Source organism: Dreissena polymorpha, chromosome 1, assembly GCF_020536995.1.
Source record: "Dreissena polymorpha isolate Duluth1 chromosome 1, UMN_Dpol_1.0, whole genome shotgun sequence".
Taxonomy (NCBI): domain Eukaryota; kingdom Metazoa; phylum Mollusca; class Bivalvia; order Myida; family Dreissenidae; genus Dreissena; species Dreissena polymorpha.
In genome coordinates, this window is record NC_068355.1 from 77,854,525 (window position 1) to 77,882,317 (window position 27,793).

General features: G+C 35.5%; 1 protein-coding gene and 1 long non-coding RNA gene across 8 annotated transcripts in view; one reads left to right on the forward strand and one right to left on the reverse strand.

The window, feature by feature from the left end:
- The window catches only part of LOC127836523 (beta-adrenergic receptor kinase 2-like), a 417,424-nt gene that overhangs the window by 220,478 nt on the left and 169,153 nt on the right, over window positions 1-27,793 (forward strand). The window lies entirely within an intron of this gene.
- On the reverse strand, window positions 6,173-22,736 carry LOC127836838 (uncharacterized). 6 transcript variants are annotated; one of them, XR_008028952.1, is made up of 5 exons: window positions 12,635-12,649; window positions 11,812-12,049; window positions 11,123-11,234; window positions 8,376-8,456; window positions 6,173-6,823 (listed from the first exon to the last, which is right to left on the reverse strand). It is a non-coding gene; the product is annotated as an uncharacterized LOC127836838 (long non-coding RNA). The 6 variants fall into 6 exon arrangements; XR_008028946.1 differs by lacking the exons at window positions 11,812-12,049; window positions 12,635-12,649 and adding an exon at window positions 22,490-22,736; XR_008028944.1 differs by lacking the exons at window positions 11,123-11,234; window positions 11,812-12,049; window positions 12,635-12,649 and adding exons at window positions 21,774-21,885; window positions 22,490-22,735.

A 27,793-nucleotide genomic window follows, 5' to 3' on the forward strand; every position in this document is an offset into this window, starting at 1 on the left:
ATCTATGATTTTGTGTTGCAACCCCCAAATATTTCATAGTTCATTTTATTTACATTGGTTTCCTTTTTTTACTGGCATCCGTGTGCAGTTTTCATTAATGGAACAGAACTGTGTAAGTTTAAAAATAAATCTGCTTCATCTTGTAAGCGTAATTTCATATTTTTCTCAACTTCAAGGGGAGATGATTCTGAACTTATTCTTACGTTGCTCATTTACGATAGGGGTTGAGTACTCATTGATATGAAAACACTGTAAAGGTTTGAAAAGAAATGAATGAAAACTGTAAATTGCATAAAGAAGCTGCATGCCACAATACTTTGAAATTCAGTTAAAGATCATAATAGATTTATTGCTCCGATATTCATCATTTTCAATAGGGTTTGAGTAATACTGATATAAAAACACTTAACAAGTTAAGAAAGAATCAGACGAAAGTTGTGAAATCTTTTAAACAAGTGGAAATTGTTTATTTTGTCAAATTTAATAGAAAAAAAATCTGGACTTATTGTCCCGATGTTTCTCATTTTAAATGAGGTAAAAATGCTCATTGATATGAAGACACTGTAAGTTTGGAAAGAATCTGATGAAAAATGTTGACATGATCACCTAACCAAGCAGTTTTTCACTTTTATTTTTAAATTCAAAGAGACATTATTCTGGACTTATGGTCCGTATGGAAAGCCAAAGGGGACCCCCGCTAAAATACATATACTTATATAGTAAATATCGGGATTTTCATTTTTCGCGGAACTTTCACTTTCCGCGAAAAACCAAGGCCAGCATAGCCATAAAATACTACATACAAATCGAAATCTAAAAAGCGCGAAACTTTCATATATTTTCCGTCGGAACAATTCTCTTTCAACCCTGGAGAGAATGCGGGCTCAAATAATCGCGCGGAACCTAAATATTATCTACTCTGTACAAAAAGTAGTGTATAAAATCGCGCGGACCTTATCCACAAAGCGCGGAACACAAATATCTTCCGCGAAAATTAAGCATTGAATTACTGTACAAATCTCGGGTTGCTATGTAAATTGCGGGTTGCTAATGAAAAATCGCGCGGAAGATTCATTACTCCGCGCGATTTTCAATAGCATTGAATTACTGCACGAAATTCGGGTTGCTATGTGGTTACGCGATAAAATTTGATTGGTTCCGACACCTAGAAAGAACCTATCAAAACTCGCGTCTTATCCAGCATTCATGCAGTCATCATGATGACTGTTTCACATTAACACAAAAAATTTTAAGGGCGAAAGCGTGATCAATTTTGATGACATTAGCAATGAGGTTAGTATTTAACATACATGAATTTTAATGCAATTAAAACAGCTCAAGAGTATCGAGTGTTGTTTTCACGGTTTGTCTATATGCAAACGTCTCTGATTAAACATAAACACCCGCAAAAACACGTCATAATCATATGTCGGCAAATAATGAAATATATCGTTGAGTGACCCGAATCGACGCTGCCCTAATTCGACGCATTTTTGTTTTGCCTCTGTTTGATACATAAGCGACATCCGTTGACGTCATACAATAGCACATGGTAATCTACGCACAATTTACTATAGTTATTGTTTATTATGTGGAAAATAGCGGGTTAAAAGGTTAGATATGGTTGATCGGTTTGCAATTGATGGATTTTTATGTATTTTACTTAATGCAAAACTTTTGAACACTTTACACCCAATTGTCTTTGTTAATAAGACCGTGGAATAATGCATCGGTTTCGTCTGCAAAAGTTCACTATTTCATTCATAAGTCACGTGACTGCCATTTGACAAAACATCGTATAAATAGATTTATTTTCACTATGAAAAAGGTGTACGCGTAAACTTTGATTTGAAGTCCGGATATGTTTTTGGTTATGCTGTAATGCAATTTTAACTATATGTAGCAAGTGTTTATGTTGGTAATTGCATATTATGTTTGTTACTTACTTTCATTTAATTAATTATATGTGCAGGTTCCACAAAAGAAGTACAGGTTATATTCACATATTTTCCATGAACACAGCTTATGACAGGGTTGCTGACACAGACCCCTACTAAAATCACTGCCAGACAGTATGACATAACACAATTAAAAATCTTAATTGATTTAATTAATTTCAGTTTCATATTACTTTTACAGCAATTACAAATTTAAGTACAACAACCATGAGTTAATATTTTATGCATTCAGTCTCCACAGGAGTGATTTTTACATTGAAATCATGTAACCAATCAGATGCGTCGTTTTAGGGCACTCTCAACAGATATGGCCGCCGTTACATAGACTTGGATCATTTCGTTTTTCAACGAATTTTTGTTCATAACACAATCAATTGAATTTAAAATGTGTAAATAAAAGGTACATGTGTAATGAAATAACAAAAATTATTACATAAATCCCTATATTTAGCAACAAAACTTCAACAAACTGCTTGTATGCGTCGAAATTGGGCACTCGAGGATAGTGTTTGTGTGTAAGAAACATCTTCCCTTAAGCTCAGTTAGTAGAGAGCCAAGTTATTGTTATGGCAGTCGTATGCTCTAGTCCAGCGCCGTATACATCTTCAATTAAAAAGAAAAAGAACAAGGCTTTACAGGCAATTCATCCCAAAGGCAACTCGTACCTTGGTCAACTCGTACCCATTTTTAGCTCGGCGTTTTCGGAGAAAACCCGAGGTATTGTCATAGCCAGCTCGTCGTCCGCCGTAGGCGTCGTGCTAAAACCTTAGCATTGGCTCTAAAATCAAAGTGCTCCACCTACAACTTTGAAATTTCATATGTAGATGCACCTTGATGAGTTCTACACGCCACACCCATTTTTGGATCACTAGGTCAAAGTCACTGTGACCTCTAATATAAAACTTTAACATAGGCTCTAAAATCAAAGTGCTTCCACCTACAACTTTGAAACTTCATATGTAGATGCACCTTGATGAGTTCTACACGCCACACCCATTTTTGGGTCATTAGGTCAAAGGTCAAGGTCACTGTGACCTCTACTATAAAACTTTAACATTGGCTCTAAAATAAAGTGCTTCCACCTACAACTTTGAAACTTCATATGTAGATGCATGTTGATTTGTTCTACACGCCACACCCATTTTGGGGTCACTAGGTCAAGGTCATTGTGACCTCTTAAAAAATAAATCTGACAAGCACCTGTAGCAGAGCGTGGCATCCGTTATGCGGTGCTCTTGTTGTCAACTCGTTCTTCATTCAAACTATTCAACTTGTTTCATTTGTCTTATTTTGTCACAATTGTAAAATTCTTGAAAGACATCAACCACAAGTGTCAATTTTCATCAACACTTTCGCTGCTTATACATATCTGCAGCAGACAACTTGCGTGAGCAATGCTTAGATAATTTAAGTTGAAACATCAAGAGGAAAATAAAAATTGTTTGGGTAGGTACAAGTTGACTAAAAAACAGGTACGAGTTGACCACAATGGGTAGGTGTTTACCACGGAACAATTTGACCGGCATGCAGAACAAGATTATTGATTATTATATTTAACTGTCACACAAATCTGAAAGATAACACAATGTATTACAAACACAATGACTGTCAAGACATTCTAAACTCTTACAGTTAACATATAACAGGTGCACACATCTGATATACTGACCAAATTAAATAACTCAAGATTCACACCAGATACGACACAGTTTCAAAACTCGACATTTTGTCTGCATGCCACGCCAATTTAGTCCAAAAAATTTGATTTAACCAGTGAATTCTGAGCTATATATCTTAAAGCAGAATGCACATTATGTCTAAAAAGTGTTTTTCGGCTAATTTCTGGTATGAACTATCTTCACACATAGCATCTGGTAAACCTTCAGATAGCAATAGCAGAATGCTAATAATGAGTATAATGTTCTGTATTGTGGAAGAAATACATGTAGTAAAATAATATGATAGTATGAAACATGGTTTTTGTATTTTATAGCTGTAGCAGTGTTCCCAACTTGAACATCATCTTCTGTGTACATATCTGAGGCAGAGCCAGCTTGCCCATCTGACCTCTGTTGTGGACAACCGAGTAAGAGCCAGCTTGCATGTCATCTGTTGTGGACATCCGTGTTAGAGCCAGCTTGCACGTCCTCTATTGTGGACATCAGTGTTAGTGCTGGCTTTCATGTCATCTGTTGTGAACATCCGTGTAAGAGCCAGCTTGCACGTCATCTCTTTTGGACATCAGTGTTAGAGCCAGCTTACACATCCTCTGTTGTGGACATCCGTGTAAGTGCTAGCTTGCACGTAATCTGTTGTGGACATCTGTGTTAGAGCCAGCTTGCACGTCATATGTTTAGGACATCAGTCAGAGATAGCTTGCATGTTATATACTTGTGGACATTAGTCAGAGCCAGCAAGGACAATCTCTGTTGTGGATATCTGTCTTAGAGCTTGCACGTCATCGGTTGTTCACATCCTTGTAATAACCAGCTTGCACATCAACTGATGTGGAAATCTGAGTCAGAGCCAGCTTGCACATCATCCGTTGTGGACATCTCTTTATGATTCTACTCTTTGCTTAGATTGACACTGTGACTTTAGTGTAATATGTTACAACCTTAAGCTATTCCTATTGTTGAATAAAAATATTGTGTCATTAAAATATATTTTGTTGGATAATTTGTATGTTGAGTTGTATTGTTTGGTCATTGCAAAGTATCAAGTTATTTTAAGACAAGAAAAAGCTCATCTTTCATCATGTATTTATATTAAAATTCTTGAATGTTAGTGAAGGTACAGTTCATATAATTAAAAGCAATTTTAATATGATTGCTTGTGTTTTATTGCACAGTGAATACCATCTTGTCTTTATGCTGACATATAGAACGGAAAAATAGTAAACTGTCGTTTTTATATGCAATGGGATTGTATATGAAGACTTGCATGTTCAGATGAAAAAATTGCCATAATTTTTCTCTTTATATTTTATTCCTGCTAAATGGTTGATGCAATAAAGTTAAGTCTTTAATGACTTGTGTTTCTTGTAATATTATTTGTAAGCAAATTTGGCTGTAGTATTAGATGCATGCTGTACAAGATACTGTAGATCAACATTATATTGTATGAGTATGAATAGATAATTCAAGGTGCACAGCCATTAATTTTGCCCTCCACCATCTCCGATTTTGGTTAGACAGTTGCAAGTTACTTGCATTAGTATGAAGTCTTAAAATAACTTAAGTATAATTGCTGTTGTGTTATTATTAACCTTTTCCTGCTCTGAGGAAATTTTAAATTTTCTACATGCAAACATCATAAAACCAGAACAGCCTGCAAGTAACTCACAATCTGTTCAGGTTTTATGCTGTTTGCTGCTCATCAGTATCCATGGGTTGGAAACAAAGCCTTTAAAACTTTAATATAGTAAGAAAGGTCTTAAATTAAATTTATTCTCGAATGTGTCTTAGTGCGTTTTTGAGTGGTACAGGGTTAAATGTCTCATTTTGTTTTTGATTATCTTTGGTTTATTGAACATATATGAGCCTTGCTCTGTGAAATAGGGGTTTTATGCATGTGCGTTTAGTATCCTCCCTGATTAGCCTGTGCGGTCTGCCCAGGCTAATCTGGAGTGCACATGCATTAAACCCCTTTTTCACAGAGCGAGGCTCATATGTATTAGACAGTGCATTCAAATAATACAATTTAAATCTGAATATTTTATTTAGTTGCAATACTCAAAGACCTATCAATATTGATAGGTCTTTGCAATACTTTAAAGCTTACTATGTTTGCAGTTTTAGTGAAAACACAAACTTTTAATCAAAGAAGCATATAATGTGTATTACTCATTTAATCAACTTCCACTTTATTCCATACACGTGTTCGACTCTGTGACATTATGTTCTGTCAAAGCTTTTTATTGCAAATTTATTAAACATAAATTGGTAACCTTGGGTATCCAAAAGGAATCCAAATTTTACTAGCCATAGACTTTCCAAAATGCAATTGTTTCTGAGAAGTATTTTTCTCTAGAAGGTGGCAAAACTCCTAAGCAATTCCTTTTTGGGCTAATGGTAGGGCTTATGCGTGTAACACCCATTGACAAATTATTAAATATACATTGAAAGGTCATTGTTCACAAAACAGATCATGATATAACATGATGCAGCATTTTGTACTATATCAAATTAAATGTTGCTGAAAACAGTAGAATATTCAAATTATGGACATTTTATTCTGTTAATAATGCTATCTTTCTAACATTACAAATCAATAAAGCATGCTTAACAATAGCAGAACTCTTTTGACTTTTAATTATCTTTTCCAGTCTTTAAATCTTTACAAAATTCATTGTCCCACTAACACCATCTTAAAAACAGGTTATGGCTTCCAATTGTTAATCAACTATAAAGCATGAACAAAGGCACAAATATCGCAGTATCTTTTGCAAATGATACAAATGTCCATGGCCTCGATACTGAACAAAAAGCAAGATTTCTTGTCAGGCGGTAAGCTGAATCCTTGAGAACATTCGAAAAATGTCCATTTAATGCGCCACTGGGCCGTTCCTATTTAAATGGGCATCATGCACAGAACTTGGCCATCCAGGTCATATGTCCAAACATTTCAAGTAACTGTCACAGACTGCTTGAAGAACTAAACTGCTGATAAACAAGGACCTATGCTCAGATGTTGAAGCAGGACATGCACTGTGGGTTCCATCAACAGTCCAATCATTCTACATCATTCAGGAAATTCATAGGCAATGATCTTCAGCTCATGACGAGATTCTGGAAATCTGAAGTACTGCTCCATCATTGCTGACAAGACTCTACATGTTGAAATGACTGTGTAATGTTGAGTCCCTGAAATACAAAAGTAAAATTCATGGTAGAGTTTAGCCATATTAATTATGCTTGATTGCATTGAAAGCTTTATGCTTATTAAGACATTCTAGAGTCCGTTTTCTGGGAGTAATCAGTACTTTGTATATATGAAGATAAAGAGACCGCTAATAAACAGGGTTGAACCCAAAATGTTCCCATCACTAGGTGAACACCATATCCACTACGCCAGCCTGACAAAGTAAATGAAGTGAAGCTTCTAAGTTATGTCTCATTTGATTGTTAACAAGAGCACGCCCTGCAGGTTCAGACCTCTCATCTATTTTTTTTTAAGTTGAAGGGACCTATCTCAATACTTCAATCACAAAGGAGGGAGAGGTGGGGTGGAGAAGGGTGTATAGTGTGGTGGTGTGGTCATTTATTACACTATCTTCCAAAAATGAAAAAATGATAAAAATAAATATTTGTGTTTTTTAGCCATGTTTAAAAAAAATGGGCAGGGGGTATAGTGTGAGGGTGTGGTCATTTATTAGATGATCTTTCAAAATGAAAAAAAAGTACTTTTTTCTTTTTTTGGGGGGGGGGGGCGTGGGGGATGGTTTGGGTGGAGTCTATTGTGGTATGTCAGATAAGAGTTGCTTTGTAACGCTTGTAAAGAAGTTATGGAAATTTTAGCAAAATTTAATAATTTCACCTTGAGAGTCATGGTCATTCAAAGGTCAAGGTAAAATTCAACTTGCCAGCTACAGTAACTTATGATAGCATGACAGTATTTGAAGTTTGAAAGCAATAGCCTTGATACTTGAGAAGTAAAGTAGATCAAAACACAAAATTTAACCATATATTCAAAGTTACTAAGTAAGAAAAGGACCATAATTCTGTCAAAATGACAACCAGAGTTATTCAACTTGTCCTGTACTGTCCCCTTATGATAATTTGCGAGTGTTCCCAGTATGAAAGCAATATCTATGATACTTTAGGAGTAAAGTGGACGAAAACACAAAACTTAACAAAATTTTCAATTTTCTAAGAATAAAAAGGGCACATAATACTTTCAAAATGCCAGTCAAAGTTACATAACTTTGTCTGCACAGTCCCTTTATGATAGTAAGTGTTGCAAGTATGAAAGCAATAGCTTTGATACTGTAGGAATAAAGTGGACCTAAACACAAAACTTAACCAAATTTTCAATTTTCTAAGTATAAGAAGGGCACATAATTCTGTCAAAATGCACGCCAGAGTTATCTAACTTTGCCTGCCCAGTCCCCTCATGGTAGTAAGTAAATAAGTTTTATACTTGATACTTTATGAGAAAAGTGGACCTAAACACAAAACTTAACCGGACGCCGACGCAGACGCCGACGCCAAGATGATGACAATATCTCTTTTTTTTCAAAAAAAAAAGATGAGCTTATAAATAAAATGTAACATATTGCAAACTTGATTACACGATTTTTCATAAATACTCTTTCAGCTTTTTATTTATATATGAAGGCTAGGGTCACTTTCTGCGAGCCTTACAAAAAAACTAACTATATTTGCAATTGTCAAGACTCCTTCACATACAATTTACCTTTGCTTATTCCAATATCCTTTTGCCAACCAACATTGTGCGGTCACGTACCATACATGGTTCCACAGTTGTACAGAATTCCTACAAAATAAATGAAGTATACATTTACAATTCAAATTTCTTTTCAAAGAATGTGTAGGTAACTAAATTCCCTATACATTACTTTAATGTCATAAAATAAATTTCAAACAAGGGCTGTTTGTAAAACATGCATGCCGCCCATATGGATTGTCAATTGCTGTGGCAGCCATTGTGTGAATACGTTTTTTGGCACTGTGACCTTGACCTTTGACCTAGTGACCTGAAAGTCAATAGGGGTCATCTGCGAGTCATTATCTATGTACCTATGAAGTTTCATGATCCTAGGCATAAGTTCTTGAGTTATCATCCGGAAACCATTTTACTATTTTGGGTCACCGTGACCTTGACCTTCGACTTAGTGACCTCAAAATCAATAGGGGTCATCTGCGAGTCATGATCAATGTACCTATGAAGTTTCATGATCCTAGGCATAAGCGTTCTTGAGTTATCATCGGGAAACCATTTTACTATTTAGGGTCACTGTGACCTTGACCTTGTGACCTGAAAATCAATAGGGGTCATCTTCGAGTCATGATCAATGTACCTATGAAGTTTCATGATCCTAGGCAAAATCGTTCTTGGGTTATCATCCGGAAACCATCTGGTGGACAGACATATGGACATTCGGACCGACATGTGCAAAACAATAATCCTGCTCTTCTTCGGAGGGGGGCATAAATATTTAACAGATGTATTTAACAAAAATTAACTTGATTCATCAAATTAATCAGTATCGAATAATAGACCAGTTTCACAATATGAACACCGATACTATTTATAGATATCAATCATATCACCTGACGCGTTGAATTGCAGAACAAGGCTGAACGTGGAACTGCATTTTCTTTTGCTATGCAAATTGCGTTGAATATCAAGATTATAATGCGCACTTGACACTGGTTACAATTAAGTCAAACATATGAATACAGACAACCATCACATGTCATGCTGTGTTAAGTAAAAAAATTGATAAGTAATTCAAATATAAAAATTATAACACCTAAATAATGATTCAAGGACATAAGTTATGTACTATTAGTGTATATTAATGAATTATATTTAATCTTTATATATAACAATAGATGTGTTCATCAGAAACACAATGCCCACTACTGCGCCGCTTTTAATTCTACATATATTTTTTTAACCTTTGACCTTGAAGGACGACCTTGACCTTGAACTTCCACCACTCAAAATGTGCAGCTTCATGAGATACACATGCATGCCAAATATCAAGTTGCTATCTTCAATGTTGCAAAAGTAATGGCCAACGTTAATTTTTTTTCGGACAGACGGACAGACTGACATCCTGACTGACTGACGGACAGTTCAACTGCTATATGCCACCCTTCCAGGGGCATACAATTTCCAGTTACCCATAAGCATCAGAGTAAATGTGGTCTGAAGACTAAACATCGATTATTGCACAAATCGAAGTCATAAATTAGCAGTATACAATACTAAGTATTGTAAGACTACAATTTTCAAAGGTAGGATGTGTACAATTTCATGAATTATAGAACGTGTAAGAGTTGAATCAAGCATCAGACAAAGTCCTATCAAAAAGAAGAAAATGACACAAATGTTTAGCATTAAATTTTTGAAATATTAAAAATATATAGGTATAAAGCACTTTATAATTATGATAAAACTGGCTAATATGTATACAGTATTTAGTTTCTGACAATCTTTTTGGACAGATGACTTTCAATGTTGACAATATCTTTTATGTTCAGTAAAAGCAACAATTGAGTATTTGGCGTTAAATTATTCCAAGAAACAGCTACGCAATGCTACAACCATGAGACGCCATGGTCACATGGAGGTGTCATTAATTGTGTTAAATGACCAGATGACCAGATATCTACAAAATGTGGTTTATGACATCACGTTGTTATTTAGTATTTGTCTGCACAGTATCTGATCATAAAGAGGTTATGGGTTTGTGCTGAATACAGGGGAATTTAAACGCAAGATCTATCAATAAATAAAATAATTGATTAATCGCCCAAATAATGGGAAAACAAAGAGTGTCAGATAATCCAATAAGTTTAAGACTGTCAATTTACACACACTAAGAATTGAAAGCCATACTTGGAGTGTCAGAGTTTGTGCAAAAAAAAAGAATACAAACAAGAATACAAACAAGTACTTTAATCAAGAAAATGTATTTCATATATTGGCACTTAAAATGGAAAGTATATATTAAGTAATTAATGGCTATATCTGATGAAGTCAACTTGTGTTGGCAATATCATTAAGTAGATCTAGCTGAATGATCGAAAGCAGAGCGATATTGCGATGCACTATTAGAAATCTCTACACGTTCAGCCTCATTCTGGAATTCTGCAATCATTTGACTACCTGCTATATTGGCTTATTGTGAAAAGGGTCTATTCACTTATAAATACTTTAAAGAAGTAGATTTTCCATCACTCTACAGCTGTTGGGCTTTCTTAAAGGTATTTGGGAGTAAAATAAATCTACTCCAAGTTTTTATCACAAAAAACTTCCAACAAGTGGAGAATTAGCCGCATTTAGTGGATGATTTAGAAACATGATTAATTTAAATTAGATCTACATGTAATAGCTATTGAAAAGTTAAGTTATCCAGTTATTCTTGCTGCAATGTGGATAAGAATAATACAAACCAATAGCTGACAAACCTGATATCAGTGATATGTTGACCTTTGAAGTCGAAATTGAGACCTGAAATCTGTCTGTATAGAGAGGCACAATTTGTTTGGCATATCTTCAACCATTACTGGCAACACACACCTACAAAATTTATATATAAATTATATTAAAACATAAATTTATTAATAATTTTATTTATTAATTTATGACGAAATGTTTAAATCTAGGTCAGCTATAACGAAACTAAAAACGGATTAAAAACAATACCTTATTTTAATTAATAGGTTGAAAACAAAAATAAATGTATTAATATATTGACGTTCAACTGAACGAATACAAGACACAAGTACATTACATTACAATAAGTTATTATTTCAGTCGCATTCGGAGAAAACTGGGCTTAGTGCATGTGCGTAAAGTGTCATCCCAGATTAGCGTAAGCCTGTGCAGTCCGCACAGGCTAATCAGGGACGACACTTTCCGCATAAACTTCATTTTCGGTAAGGAGGGACTTCCTTGAAATTAAAAATACCATAAAAGCGGAAAGTATAATCCCTGATTAGCATGTGCGGACTGCACAGGCTAATCTGCGATGACACTTTACGCACATGCATTAAGCCCAGTTTTCTCAGAACGCGGCTCATTTAATTAACAATTGTCAACATTATGCATATTATCGGATAGTTTTACACAATATTAAAAAAGTACAAATACAAACCTGGTAATACATGTAAATGATCGTATGCAATACAGTTATTGATCCCAATCTGATCTATTTCCGAATTATCTGCGAATCCATCGAGTAGAAACAATAACCATGCAATTCGCTCCGCCATCTTGAAACGTTATACTTACTGAACGCACTGATTGTGTTGCATTTGTTACAAAGTATCTGATTGGTTATTTCTAAGTATCGGATCCAATCAAATTTTTCGGGTAACTAGGGATTCTAACACCTAACAACCCGAGATTTATACAGTAATTCAATGCTTAATTTTCGCGGACGATATTTGTGTTCCGCGCTTTTTGGATCTGGTATTTACTGGATTTTCTCTCTTTAATAGACTTCTTAAAATAGCATTCTACAATCTCCGCGCGATTTTAAACACTACTATTTGTACAGAGTAGATAAATAACGTTCCGCGCGATTAATTGAGCCCGCTTTTTCTACAGGGTTGAAAAATAATTGCTCCGACGGAAAATTATGGAAAGCCAAAGGGGACCCCCGCTAAAATACATATACTTATATAGTAAATATCGGGATTTTCATTTTCCGCGGAACTTTCACTTTCCGCGAAAAACCAAGGCCAGCATAGCCATAAAATACTGCATACAAATCGAAATCTAAAAAGCGCGGAACTTTCATATATTTTCCGTCGGAACAATTATCTTTCAACCCTGTAGAGAATGCGGGCTCAAATAATCGCGCGGAACCTTAATATTATCTACTCTGTACAAATAGTAGTGTATAAAATCGCGCGGACCTAATCCACAAAGCGCGGAACACAAATATCTTCCGCGAAAATTAAGCATTGAATTACTGTACAAATCTCGGGTTGCTATGTAAATTGCGGGTTGCTAATGTAAAATCGCGCGGAAGATTCATTACTCCGCGCGATTTTCAATAGCATTGAATTACTGCACGAAAATCGGGTTGCTATGTGGTTACGCGATAAAATTTGATTGGTTCCGACACCTAGAAAGAACCAATCAAAACTCGCGTCTTATCCAGCATTCATGCAGTCATCATGATGACAGTTGTTTCACATTAACACAAAACCTTTTAAGGGCGAAAGAGTGATCAATTTTGATGACATTAGCGATGAGGTTAGTATTTAACATACATGAATTATGAATTTTAATGCAATTAAAACAGCTCAAGAGTATCGAGTGTTGTTTTCACGGTTTGTCTATATGCAAACGTCTCTGTTAAAACATAAACACCCGCAAAAACACGTCATAATCATATGTCGTCAAATAATGAAATATAGTGTTTGTGTGTAAGAAACATCTTCCCTTAAGCTCAGTTAGTAGAGAGCCAAGTTATTGTTATGGCAGTCGTATGCTCTAGTCCAGCACCGTATACGTCTTCAATTAAAAAGAAAAAGAACAAGGCTTTACAGGCAATTCATCCCAAAGGCAACTCGTACCTTGGTCAACTCGTACCCATTTTTAGCTCGGCGTTTTCGGAGAAAACCCGAGGTATTGTCATAGCCAGCTCGTCGTCCGCCGTAGGCGTCGTGCTAAAACCTTAGCATTGGCTCTAAAATCAAAGTGCTCCACCTACAACTTTGAAATTTCATATGTAGATGCACCTTGATGATTTCTACACGCCACACCCATTTTTGGGTCACTAGGTCAAAGTCACTGTGACCTCTAATATAAAACTTTAACATAGGCTCTAAAATCAAAGTGCTTCCACCTACAACTTTGAAACTTCATATGTAGATGCACCTTGATGAGTTCTACATGCAACACCCATTTTTGGGTCATTAGGTCAAAGGCCAAGGTCACTGTGACCTCTACTATAAAACTTTAACATTGGCTCTAAAATAAAGTGCTTCCACCTACAACTTTGAAACTTCATATGTAGATGCATGTTGATTTGTTCTACACGCCACACCCATTTTGGGGTCACTAGGTCAAGGTCATTGTGACCTCTAAAAAAAAAATCTTACAAGCACCTGTAGCAGAGCCTGGCACCCGTTATGAGGTGCTCTTGTTGTCAACTCGTACCTCATTCAAACTATTCAACTTGTTTCATTTGTCTTATTTTGTCACAATTGTAAAATTCTTGAAAGACCACAAGTGTCAATTTTCATCAACACTTTCGCTGCTTATACATATCTGCAACAGACAACTTGCGTGAGCAATGCTTAGATAATTTAAGTGGAAACATCAAGAGGAAAATAAAAATTGTCTCTATGAGTTTGACTTATAAGCTAACCATCCTACACCTATTTCTGTATATCGGGTACGGGTTTAGTTTGGGTAGGTACAAGTTGACTAAAAAACAGGTACGAGTTGACCACAATGGGTAGGTGTTTACCACGGAACAATTTGACCGGCATGCAGAACAAGATTATTGATTATTATATTTAACTGTCACACAAATCTGAAAGATAACACAATGTATTACAAACACAATGACTGTCAAGACATTCTTAACTCTTACAGTTAACATATAACAGGTGTACACATCTGATATACTGACCAAATTAAATAACTCAAGATTCACACCAGATACGACACAGTTTCAAAACTCGACATTTTGTCTGCATGCCACGCCAATTTAGTCCAAAAAATTTGATTTAACCAGTGAATTCTGAGCTATATATCTTAAAGCAGAATGCACATTATGTCTAAAAAGTGTTTTTCGGCTGTTTTTCGGCTAATTTCTGGTATGAACTATCTTCACACAAAGCATCTGGTAAACCTTCAGATAGCAATAGCAGAATGCTAATAATGAGTATAATGTTCTGTATTGTGGAAGAAATACATGTAGTAAAATAATATGATAGTATGAAACATGGTTTTTGTATTTTATAGCTGTAGCAGTGTTCCCAACTTGAACATCATCTTCTGTGTACATATCTGAGGCAGAGCCAGCTTGCCCATCTGACCTCTGTTGTGGACAACCGAGTAAGAGCCAGCTTGCATGTCATCTGTTGTGGACATCCGTGTTAGAGCCAGCTTGCACGTCCTCTATTGTGGACATCAGTGTTAGTGCTAGCTTGCATGTCATCTGTTGTGAACATCCGTGTAAGAGCCAGCTTGCACGTCATCTCTTTTGGACATCAGTGTTAGAGCCAGCTTACACATCCTCTGTTGTGGACATCCGTGTAAGTGCTAGCTTGCACGTAATCTGTTGTGGACATCTGTGTTAGAGCCAGCTTGCAGGTCATATGTTTAGGACATCAGTCAGAGATAGCTTGCATGTTATTTACTTGTGGACATCAGTCAGAGCCAGCAAGGACAATCTCTGTTGTGGATATCTGTCTTAGAGCTTGCACGTCATCGGTTGTTCACATCCTTGTAATAACCAGCTTGCACATCAACTGATGTGGAAATCTGAGTCAGAGCCAGCTTGCACATCATCCGTTGTGGACATCTCTTTATGATTCTACTCTTTGCTTAGATTGACACTGTGACTTTAGTGTAATATGTTACAACCTTAAGCTATTCCTATTGTTGAATAAAAATATTGTGTCATTAAAATATATTTTGTTGGATAATTTGTATGTTGAGTTGTATTGTTTGGTCATTGCAAAGTATCAAGTTATTTTAAGACAAGAAAAAGCTCATCTTTCATCATGTATTTATATTAAAATTCTTGAATGTTAGTGAAGGTACAGTTCATATAATTAAAAGCAATTGTAATATGATTGCTTGTGTTTTATTGCACAGTGAATACCATCTTGTCTTTATGCTGACATATAGAACGGAAAAATAGTAAACTGTCGTTTTTATATGCAATGGGATTGTATATGAAGACTTGTATGTTCAGATGAAAAAATTGCCATAATTTATATTTTATTCCTGCTAAATGGTTGATGCAATAAAGTTAAGTCTTTAATGACTTGTGTTTCTTGTAATATTATTTGTAAGCAAATTTGGCTGTAGTATTAGATGCATGCTGTACAAGATACTGTAGATCAACATTATATTGTTTGAGTATGAATAGATAATTCAAGGTGCACAGCCATTAATTTTGCCCTCCACCATCTCCGATTTTGGTTAGACAGTTGCAAGTTACTTGCATTAGTATGAAGTCTTAAAATAACTTAAGTATAATTGCTGTTGTGTTATTATTAACCTTTTCCTGCTCTGAGGAAATTTTAAATTTTCTACATGCAAACATCATAAAACCAGAACAGCCTGCAAGTAACTCACAATCTGTTCAGGTTTTATGCTGTTTGCTGCTCATCAGTATCCATGGGTTGGAAACAAAGCCTTTAAAACTTTAATATAGTAAGAAAGGTCTTAAATTAAATTTATTCTCGAATGTGTCTTAGTGCGTTTTTGAGTGGTACAGGGTTAAATGTCTCATTTTGTTTTTGATTATCTTTGGTTTATTGAACATATATGAGCCTTGCTCTGTGAAAAAGGGGTTTAATGCATGTGCGTTTAGTATCCTCCCTGATTAGCCTGTGCGGTCTGCCCATGCTAATCTGGAGTGCACATGCATTAAACCCCTTTTTCACAGAGCGAGGCTCATATGTATTAGACAGTGCATTCAAATAATACAATTTAAATCTGAATCTTTTATTTAGTTGCAATACTTTAAAGCTTACTATGTTTGCAGTTTTAGTGAAAACACAAACTTTTAATCAAAGAAGCATATAATGTGTATTACTCATTTAATTAACTTCCACTTTATTCCATACACGTGTTCGACTCTGTGACATTACGTTCTGTCAAAGCTTTTTATTGCAAATTCATTAAACATAAATTGGTAACCTTGGGTATCCAAAAGGAATCCAAATTTTACTAGCCATAGACTTTCCAAAATGCAATTGTTTCTGAGAAGTATTTTTCTCTAGAAGGTGGCAAAACTCCTAAGCAATTCCTTTTTGGGCTAATGGTAGGGCTTATGCGTGTAACACCCATTGACAAATTATTAAATATACATTGAAAGGTCATTGTTCACAAAACAGATCATGATATAACATGATGCAGCATTTTGTACTATATCAAATTAAATGTTGCTGAAAACAGTAGAATATTCATATTATGGACATTTTATTCTGTTAATAATGCTATCTTTCTAACATTACAAATCAATAAAGCATGCTTAACAATAGCAGAACTCTTTTGACTTTTAATTATCTTTTCCAGTCTTTAAATCTTTACAAAATTCATTGTCCCACTAACACCATCCTATAAAACAGGTTATGGCTTCCAATTGTTAATCAACTATAAAGCATGAACAAAGACACAAATATCGCAGTATCTTTTGCAAATGATACAAATGTCTATGGCCTCGATACGGAACAAAAAGCAAGATTTCTTGTCAGGCGGTAAGCTGAATCCTCGAGAACATTCGAAAAATGTCCATTTAATGCGCCACTGGGCCGTTCCTATTTAAATGGGCATCATGCACAGAACTTGGCCATCCAGGTCATATGTCCAAACATTTCAAGTTACTGTCACAGACTGCTTGAAGAACTAAACTGCTGATAAACAAGGACCTATGCTCAGATGTTGAAGCAGGACATGCACTGTGGGTTCCATCAACAGTCCAATCATTCTACATCATTCATGAAATCCATAGGCAATGATCTTCAGCTCATGACGAGATTCTGGAAATCTGATGTACTGCTCCATCATTGCTGACAAGACTCTACATGTTGAAATGACTGTGTAATGTTGAGTCCCTGAAATACAAAAGTAAAATTCATGGTAGAGTTTAGCCATATTAATTATGCTTGATTGCATTGAAAGCTTTATGCTTATTAAGACATTCTAGAGTCCGTTTTCTGGGAGTAATCAGTACTTTGTATATATGAAGATAAAGAGACCGCTAATAAACAGGGTTGAACCCAAAATGTTCCCATCACTAGGTGAACACCATATCCACTACGCCAGCCTGACAAAGTAAATGAAGTGAAGCTTCTAAGTTATGTCTCATTTGATTGTTAACAAGAGCACCGCCCTGCGGGTTCAGACCTCTCATCTATTTTTTTTAAAGTTGAAGGGACCTATCTCAATACTTGAATCACAAAGGAGGGAGAGGTGGGGTGGAGAAGGGTGTATAGTGTGGTGGTGTGGTCATTTATTACACTATCTTCCAAAAATGAAAAAATGATAAAAATAAATATTTGTGTTTTTTAGCCATGTTAAAAAAAAATGGGCAGGGGGTATAGTGTGAGGGTGTGGTCATTTATTAGATGATCTTTCAAAATGAAAAAAAAAGTACTTTTTTCTTTTTTGGGGGGGGGGCGTGGGGGATGGTTTGGGTGGAGTCTATTGTGGTATGTCAGATAAGAGTTGCTTTGTAACGCTTGTAAAGAAGTTATGGAAATTTTAGCAAAATTTAATAATTTCACCTTGAGAGTCATGGTCATTCAAAGGTCAAGGTAAAATTCAACTTGCCAGCTACAGTAACTTATGATAGCATGACAGTATTTGAAGTTTGAAAGCAATAGCCTTGATACTTGAGAAGTAAAGTAGATCAAAACACAAAATTTAACCATATATTCAAAGTTACTAAGTAAGAAAAGGACCATAATTCTGTCAAAATGACAACCAGAGTTATTCAACTTGTCCTGTACTGTCCCCTTATGATAATTTGCGAGTGTTCCAAGTATGAAAGCAATATCTATGATACTTTAGGAGTAAAGTGGACCAAAACACAAAACTTAACCAAATTTTCAATTTTCTAAGAATAAAAAGGGCACATAATACTTTCAAAATGCCAGTCAGAGTTACATAACTTTGTCTGCACAGTCCCTTTATGATAGTAAGTGTTGCAAGTATGAAAGCAATAGCTTTGATACTGTAGGAATAAAGTGGACCTTAACACAAAACTTAACCAAATTTTCAATTTTCTAAGTATAAAAAGGGCACATAATTCTGTCAAAATGCACGCCAGAGTTATCTAACTTTGCCTGCCCAGTCCCCTCATGGTAGTAAGTAAATAAAATTTATACTTGATACTTTATGAGAAAAGTGGACCTAAACACAAAACTTAACCGGACGCAGACACCGACGCAGACGCCGACGCCAAGATGATGACAATATCTCTTTTTTTTTCAAAAAAAAAGATGAGCTTATAAATAAAATGTTACATATTGCAAACTTGATTACACGATTTTTCATAAATACTCTTTCAGCTTTTTATTTATATATGAAGGCTAGGGTCACTTTCTGCGAGCCTTACAAAAAAACTAACCATATTTGCAATTGTCAAGACTCCTTCACATACAATTTACCTTTGCTTATTCCAATATCCTTTTGCCAACCAACATTGTGCGGTCACGTACCATACATGGTTCCACAGTTGTACAGAATTCCTACAAAATAAATGAAGTATACATTTACAATTCAAATTTCTTTTCAAAGAATGTGTAGGTAACTAAATTCCCAATACATTACTTTAATGTCATAAAATAAATTTCAAACAAGGGCTGTTTGTAAAACATGCATGCCCCCCATATGGATTGTCATTGTTGTGGCAGCCATTGTGTGAATACGTTTTTTGGCACTGTGACCTTGACCTTTGACCTAGTGACCTGAAAGTCAATAGGGGTCATCTGCGAGTCATTATCTATGTACCTATGAAGTTTCATGATCCTAGGCATAAGTTCTTGAGTTATCATCCGGAAACCATTTTACTTTTTTGGGTCACCGTGACCTTGACCTTCAACTTAGTGACCTCAAAATCAATAGGGGTCATCTGCGAGTCATGATCAATGTACCTATGAAGTTTCATGATCCTAGGCATAAGCGTTCTTGAGTTATCATCGGGAAACCATTTTACTATTTAGGGTCACCGTGACCTTGACCTAGTGACCTGAAAATCAATAGGGGTCATCTTCGAGTCATGATCAATGTACCTATGAAGTTTCATGATCCTAGGCAAAATCGTTCTTGGGTTATCATCCGGAAACCATCTGGTGGACAGACATATGGACATTCGGACCGACATGTGCAAAACAATAAACCTGCTCTTCTTCGGAGGGGGGCATAAATATTTAACAGATATTTAACAAAAATTAACTTGATTCATCAAATTAATCAGTATCGAATAATAGACCAGTTTCACAATATGAACACCGATACTATTTTTAGATATCAATCATATCACCTGACGCATTGAATTGCAGAACAAGGCTGAACGTGGAACTGCATTTTCTTTTGCTATGCAAATTGCGTTGAATATCAAGATTTTAATGCGCACTGACACTGGTTACAATTAAGTCAAACATATGAATACAGACAACCATCACATGTCATGCTGTGTTAAGTAAAAAAATTGATAAGTAATTCAAATATAAAAATTATAACACCTAAATAATGATTCAAGGACATAAGTTATGTACTATCAGTGTATATTAATGAATTATATTTAATCTTTATAAATAACAATAGATGTGTTCATCAGAAACACAATGCCCACTACTGCGCCGCTTTTAATTATACATATATTTTTTTAACCTTTGACCTTGAAGGACGACCTTGACCTTGAACTTCCACCACTCAAAATGTGCAGCTTCATGAGATACACATGCATGCCAAATATCAAGTTGCTATCTTCCATGCTGCAAAAGTAATGGCCAACGTTATTTTTTTTTCGGACAGACGGACAGACTGACATACTGACTGACTGACGGACAGTTCAACTGCTATATGCCACCCTTCCAGGGGCATACAATTTCCAGTTACCCATAAGCATCAGAGTAAATGTGGTCTGAAGACTAAACATCGATTATTGCACAAATCGAAGTCATAAATTAGCAGTATACAATACTAAGTATTGTAAGACTACAATTTTCAAAGGTAGGATGTGTACAATTTCATGAATTATAGAACGTGTAAGAGTTGAATCAAGCATCAGACAAAGTCCTATCAAATAGAAGAAAATGACACAAATGTTTAGCATTAAATTTTTGAAATATTAAAAATATATAGGTATAAAGCACTTTATAATTATGATAAAACTGGCTAATATGTATACAGTATTTAGTTTCTGACAATCTTTTTGGACAGATGACTTTCAATGTTGACAATATCTTTTATGTTCAGTAAAAGCAACAATTGAGTATTTGGCGTTAAATTATTCCAAGAAACGGCTACGCAATGCTACAACCATGAGACGCCATGGTCACATGGAGGTGTCATTAATTGTGTTAAATGACCAGATGACCAGATATCTACAACATGTGGTTTATGACATCACGTTGTTATTTAGTATTTGTCTGCACAGTATCTGATCATAAAGAGGTTATGGGTTTGTGCTGAATACAGGGGAATTTAAACGCAAGATCTATCAATAAATAAAATAATTGATTAATCGCCCAAATAATGCGCAAACAAAGAGTGTCAGATAATCCAATAAGTTTTAGACTGTCAATTTACACACACTAAGAATTGAAAGCCATACTTGGAGTGTCAGAGTTTGTGCAAAAAAAAAAGAATACAAACAAGAATACAAACAAGTACTTTAATCAAGAAAATGTATTTCATATATTGGCACTTAAAATGGAAAGTATATATTAAGTAATTAATGGCTATTTCTGACGAAGTCAACTTGTGTTGGCAATATCATTAAGTAGATCTAGCTGAATGATCAAAAGCAGAGTGATATTGCGATGCACTATTAGAAATCTCTACACGTTCAGCCTCATTCTGGAATTCTGCAATCATTTGACTACCTGCTATATTGGCTTATTGTGAAAAGGGTCTATTCACTCATAAATACTTTAAAGAAGTAAGATTTTCCATCACTCTACAACTGTTGGGCTTTCTTAAAGGAAGTTTGGGAGTAAAATAAATCTACTCCAAGTTTTTATCACAAAAAACTTCCAACAAGTGGAGAATTAGCCGCATTTAGTGGATGATTTAGAAACATGATTAATTTAAATTAGATCTACATGTTATAGCTATTGAAAAGTTAAGTTATCCAGTTATTCTTGCTGCAATGTGGATAAGAATAATACAAACCAATAGCTGACAAACCTGATATCAGTGATATGTTGACCTTTGAAGTCGAAATTGAGACCTGAAATCTGTCTGTATAGAGAGGCACAATTTGTTTGGCATATCTTCAACCATTACTGGCAACACACACCTACAAAATTTATATATAAATTATATTAAAACATAAATTTATTAATAATTTTATTTATTAATTTATGATGAAATGTTTTAATCTAGGTCAGCTATAACGAAACTAAAAACTGATTAAAAACAATACCTTATTTTAATTAATAGGTTGAAAACAAAAATAAATGTATTAATATATTGACGTTCAACTGAACGAATACAAGACACAAGTACATTACATTACAATAAGTTATTATTTCAGTAGCATTCGGAGAAAACTGGGCTTAGTGCATGTGCGTAAAGTGTCATCCCAGATTAGCGTAAGCCTGTGCAGTCCGCACAGGCTAATCAGCCTGTGCAGTTCGCACAGGCTAATCAGGGACGACACTTTCCGCATAAACTTTATTTTCGGTAAGGAGGGACTTCCTTGAAATTAAAAATACCATAAAAGCGGAAAGTGTAATCCCTGATTAGCATGTGCGGACTGCACAGGCTAATCTGCGATGACACTTTACGCACATGCATTAAGCCCAGTTTTCTCAGAACGCGGCTCATTTAATTAACAATTGTCAACATTATGCATATTATCGGATAGTTTTACACAATATTAAAAAAGTACAAATACAAACCTGGTAATACATGTAAATGATCGTATGCAATACAGTTATTGATCCCAATCTGATCTATTTCCGAATTATCTGCGAATCCATCGAGTAGAAACAATAACCATGCAATTCGCTCCGCCATCTTGAAACGTTATACTTACTGAACGCACTGATTGTGTTGCATTTGTTACAAAGTATCTGATTGGTTATTTCTAAGTATCGGATCCAATCAAATTTTTCGGGTAACTAGGGATTCTAACACTTAACAACCCGAGATTTGTACAGTAATTCAATGCTTATTTTTCGCGGACGATATTTGTGTTCCGCGCTTTTTGGATCTGGTATTTACTGGATTTTCTCTCTTTAATAGACTTCTTAAAATAGCATTCTACAATCTCCGCGCGATTTTAAACACTACTATTTGTACAGAGTAGATAAATAACGTTCCGCGCGATTAATTGAGCCCGCTTTTTCTACAGGGTTGAAAAATAATTGCTCCGACGGAAAATATATGAAAGTTCCGCGCTTTTTAGATTTCGATTTGTATGTAGTGTTTTATGGCCATGCTGGCATTGGTTTTTCGCGGAAAGTGAAAGTTCCGCGAAAAATGACAATCCCGATATTTACTATATAAGTATATGTATTTTAGCGGGGGTCCCCTTTGGCTTTCCATAGAAAATATATGAAAGTTCCGCGCTTTTTAGATTTCGATTTGTATGTAGTGTTTTATGGCCATGCTGGCATTGGTTTTTCGCGGAAAGTGAAAGTTCCGCGAAAAATGACAATCCCGATATTTGCTATATAAGTTTATGTTTTTTAGCGGGGGTCCCCTTTGGCTTTCCATAGGTCCGATATTTCTCAAATAGAGTTTGGGTTGGGTCCTCATTGATAAAAAACCTGTGCAAGTTTGGGAACAATCGGATGAAAATTTTGGACTTCGAACAACGATTTCAAAATTTCTCAAATTCTCAGGAAGATAACTATGGACGTAATGGTCGGATAATGCTAAAGGGCCTAAACCACCTGGATAGTAATACGTGTCGCGCTTCGCGCTCTATATGTGGTTCTTAAAAAACTCCGAGGAGTGCTTGACTCTAGGGGAACGGGTTGCTGGGACACAGCTCCGCCTTGATAAGCGGCTGCTTTCTTTATCGCAACTCATTGTTACAATCAATAATACGTGTCGCGCTTCGCGCTCTATATGTGTTAGGGATAGTAATTAGGGCCTATGATAGACAACCATAAAAATACATGGATAATAGATGTGTTGTTTGCATTTAATTGTTAATATAAAAACACGTGTATTTTTAAAGATATTTAAGTGATGTAAGAAATTTTAATAAACGTTGTCACCACGCGGAATCCATTAATTTTAATTAAAATGTCCAATTGTAGTAAAATGGATTTTACAATGTCTACATAAAATAAAACTTTATTATATTCATTAACCTGACTGAAAAAAATTGTCAGCCGGCGAACTGTTACGTTCGTGCCGGAGTCCGGGATTGAACTGGGGGCCTTTAGATGATTGTTGCGGAAACAACTTCAGTCTAACGCTCTCCCAACTGAGCTATTCCGGCTGACGTCATTTATGTACTGCTATTTGGTGAAGTTGTGTATAGCGATCGTTATTATATGTCAATTTATATAGAGAATAATAGGTTAGTGTTGATTATAGATCAGGTTTATCATGCGAGGCTTAGAAAACAAAAAGCACGAGCCTTGGCGAGTGCTTTTTCGTTTTCGTGCCGAGCATGATAAACCTGATCTATAATCAACACTAGCCTATTATTCTATTTATCCCACTTTTTTATTCAGTAAACCTTTTTATTTTAACAAAATTAGTTTTCATGAGTGTTTGTCGTACTTTGATAATGACTGTAGTGTAACCAAGATCAGTGTATTACTCCGCGTTCCAAAAATAACCGCTGATCAAATTGTCATTTAAAAAATCAGAATATCGTTCTGTGACAAAGAATCGTGCGTTACTAATAACAATTTTATTCATATTGAATTGCAAATCTAAAAGTTTTATAACATTAATATAACATTTAGTTGTTATATACAAGGAACTACATTTGTATACAACGTAGCCTAACACCACACACAATTCACTTTCGATGTTCAAACTATCAACTAGAACACGAGGTGCAAAACATTTGCTTCTTTGTTGTAATATGTGGTTATTTCGTGACGAAATAACAATAACAACTTGGATTTAATCTAATTATTCACATTAAAATTTTGAATGTGGAAAGTGGCACCAATGAATTGTGAGGCAAAGTAGTTCGAACGAGAGAAAGACATTTGCTGGTGAAGTGACTGGGTGGGACGAAAATCAAGATCAACTTGTTCAACGGTAGACAGTGGTTGTGTAGGCTGCATTTCGACCATAGTTTCAGTGCATGAAGGTGAACAAGAGGAAGCTGTTTGTTTGTTACATTTACTGGACTGAGCAAGAATGTTGGAACACTTTTGCTGCTGTTCAACAGATATGGTGGAATAATTGGTTATGGACTGGACATTTTTGTGCCCTGTTATGGCCATGATTTCGGTGGGTGGAATGTTTGCATTTCGAAGTTTTTGGACCAGGAATTTGCGAACTGAGTGGTTGGTTATTCTCTTGTGCTCGGGAAAGCCGGCGTCTTTTGCCATGGCCTTCAGCATCTGACCCAGCTTGTTGACACCCAATTGTTGTCGCAAGAACCACTGGGATGCAGTGTAAATTGTGCGTGTTGCCAGGTAGAAAGGGTGCTGATCTGAAGAAAAATCAGATGGACGCATATTCGAGTACAGCTTGTAAATTAACACGGGATTTCTTGGTCCAGAAGTGCCGAACATCTTGGGAGACACTTTTCTTATGTCAGCGATGTTCTCTCCTGTGCGCGTTTTCGTTTGCCGCTCGTTTAACTCGAGATACTCCACACCATTCGAGTCTACACGGAGGCGGACGTCTCCCCACCTAACAAAATACAAGAATCTTAATTTAATGTCAGATATGAACAATAATGAAATACAGCATTTAAGTTGAAGCGGATGTACTTAGTGAATGGGGTGAAAAAATAATGAGAAAAATTGATACATATTTTGTGTGTTTGTGTGTAAAAATGTTTCTTACCGCAAATTGTATTGCTCCGTTGTACCTCGCAAGCCAAAATGAAGGCAGTTGTTGAACCAGACTGTATTTAACAAGGCTTTCGTAGACTCCGTGCCAAATAATCCCCTTCTCCCAGAGCAGATCGATGTCGGTATCACTCAGCGGATGGGCCTCCCTAGGACGGTTTCCCATACCCTAAATTGGTGATTTATATTTATTATACTGTTTCATTTAACTTTTCGACTATATTTTTTAATTTAAATTTATTTTTTGAGTATTCTATCTTTCGTAGGCTTACAGTATTACTTTTAATGTGACTTTTAGACTTATTTATTAACTGCAACTTTATGTCTACAGGGTATTAGTTTCGCACAGACTACACTTGGGATTTTTTCCCAATTTTGTCATAAATGATACGTTTTCTGTTGAATATGTTATTTTTGCCAAATTTCTTTTAGTTATAACCGTTCATCTCAATTTTACCTGTTTCTTAAGACTTTTTTTCTTTGCATTGTATGTGTCCCTTGTGAGTGCAAATTGGGCTCCAGTCCCTGTCATGACTGAACATCCATAGCGATGTCGTTTCAGGTACCTGTCAACACTAGCAATGATGCCACGGAGGGAGCTTGGTTCAAAATCTGTGCCATTTGACTTTTTAAGGGACAACAGGAAAGTGGCCAAATACTCATCAAGAAGAGTTGGTTCTATGTGGTGGATTTCTTTTGATTCAGCTTTTGACATAAGAAACCTTTTAAATTTGTTTATGTCAGACAAGGTCTTCGATACAGTCTTTTTATTTTCATTTTGGACAATGAAATCACCAACATCAGTGAGGTTAACATCTAAGAACTCTTTATTCTCATGCAGATCTAAAGTTGGGGGGAAGACATTGCTACTGGATGGTGCGTTACTACTGGGGCTGGTTTCATTCTCAATGGTCAATTCAATTTCATTTGTGAACAAAATAGATGGATCAAACCCATATTGTTCCTGGAACTGGCTTAGTGTTAATTCCACTTCAGTTGCTTGTTGCTCATGTTCATTATTTAATTCATCCCAAGTAAATGAGAAATTGACTTTTTCAAATTCGTCAGACATTTTGAGGGGTTTACGATTTCGCAGACGATTGTGTTCTATAGTCAAAGGGGAGCAACTCGAACTGACTTCTTCAAAGGGGAGCAACAACAACAGAACCTATTTGCAACATAGTGTTAAATTTACATAATACTAGAGGTTTTAATAAAAATAAATGACAAAAAACACGGTTTTTTGCTACTTTTATTTGTTTTAAGGTCATTAAGATTGACAAACATTTGAGATTGTTTTTATTATTGATGCACTTGGCAAATACAGGCGACGAGGTGCGTGGGAAAAAGTAGTCCCGGTTCGGCAGTTGATGACGTCATTTCGTGCCATTGATTATAGCCTTGCCGTTGATTATAGATAAAATTTAATCAACGGGGCTTTAATCAACCGATTTCGGTGTAAAAGTGGGATAAAAACTAATACATTGTAGGTTTTCGTACCACTACGCCTTCCAATAAACTTGCTTGCGCGATAGGTCGTCAAATATCTACTACATTGATTCTCCACTAAATCAGCAAATTAGAAAAACCCCAAAATAAATATATTTTAATTATGTTTTGTTTATTATACAAAACAAGAAAGTTTCGCGTATTTGCCCAGTCCCTGTGATCTTTCCCCTGTGATGGATCAGTTATTAATTAAAACAATTAGCTTTGCATTATTGGCAATAAATTGTAATAAATGTAATAGGCACAAATGCAGTACTTATTTACACTAATTTACACAAAAATTCACCACTATGCAAGATATTCTTAAAACAAAAATTTATACATTGATCCGTAAAATAACTCCTCCTCCCATAAGCGAAAAAAATTCATTACATACTAGTCGACGCTCTCCAGAGCGACGCCAATCACGAATACATATGCATGGCTCACTGATTACTAACCAAATTTTATTAACTCATTTTCTTTAAAGGGATCTTTTCACGTTTTGGTATATTGACAAAATTAAAATAAAATAAAAAATGTTTCAGATTCGCAAATTTTTGTTGTAGTTATGATATTTGTGAGGAAACAGTACGAATGAACATTTACAATGCTCTATAATATCCATTATATACGTCTTTTGACGATTTAAAAACCTGAAAATTATAAAGCGTTGCAACGCGCAACGATTTAATTATTTCGAGAGTTTAGTTGTTA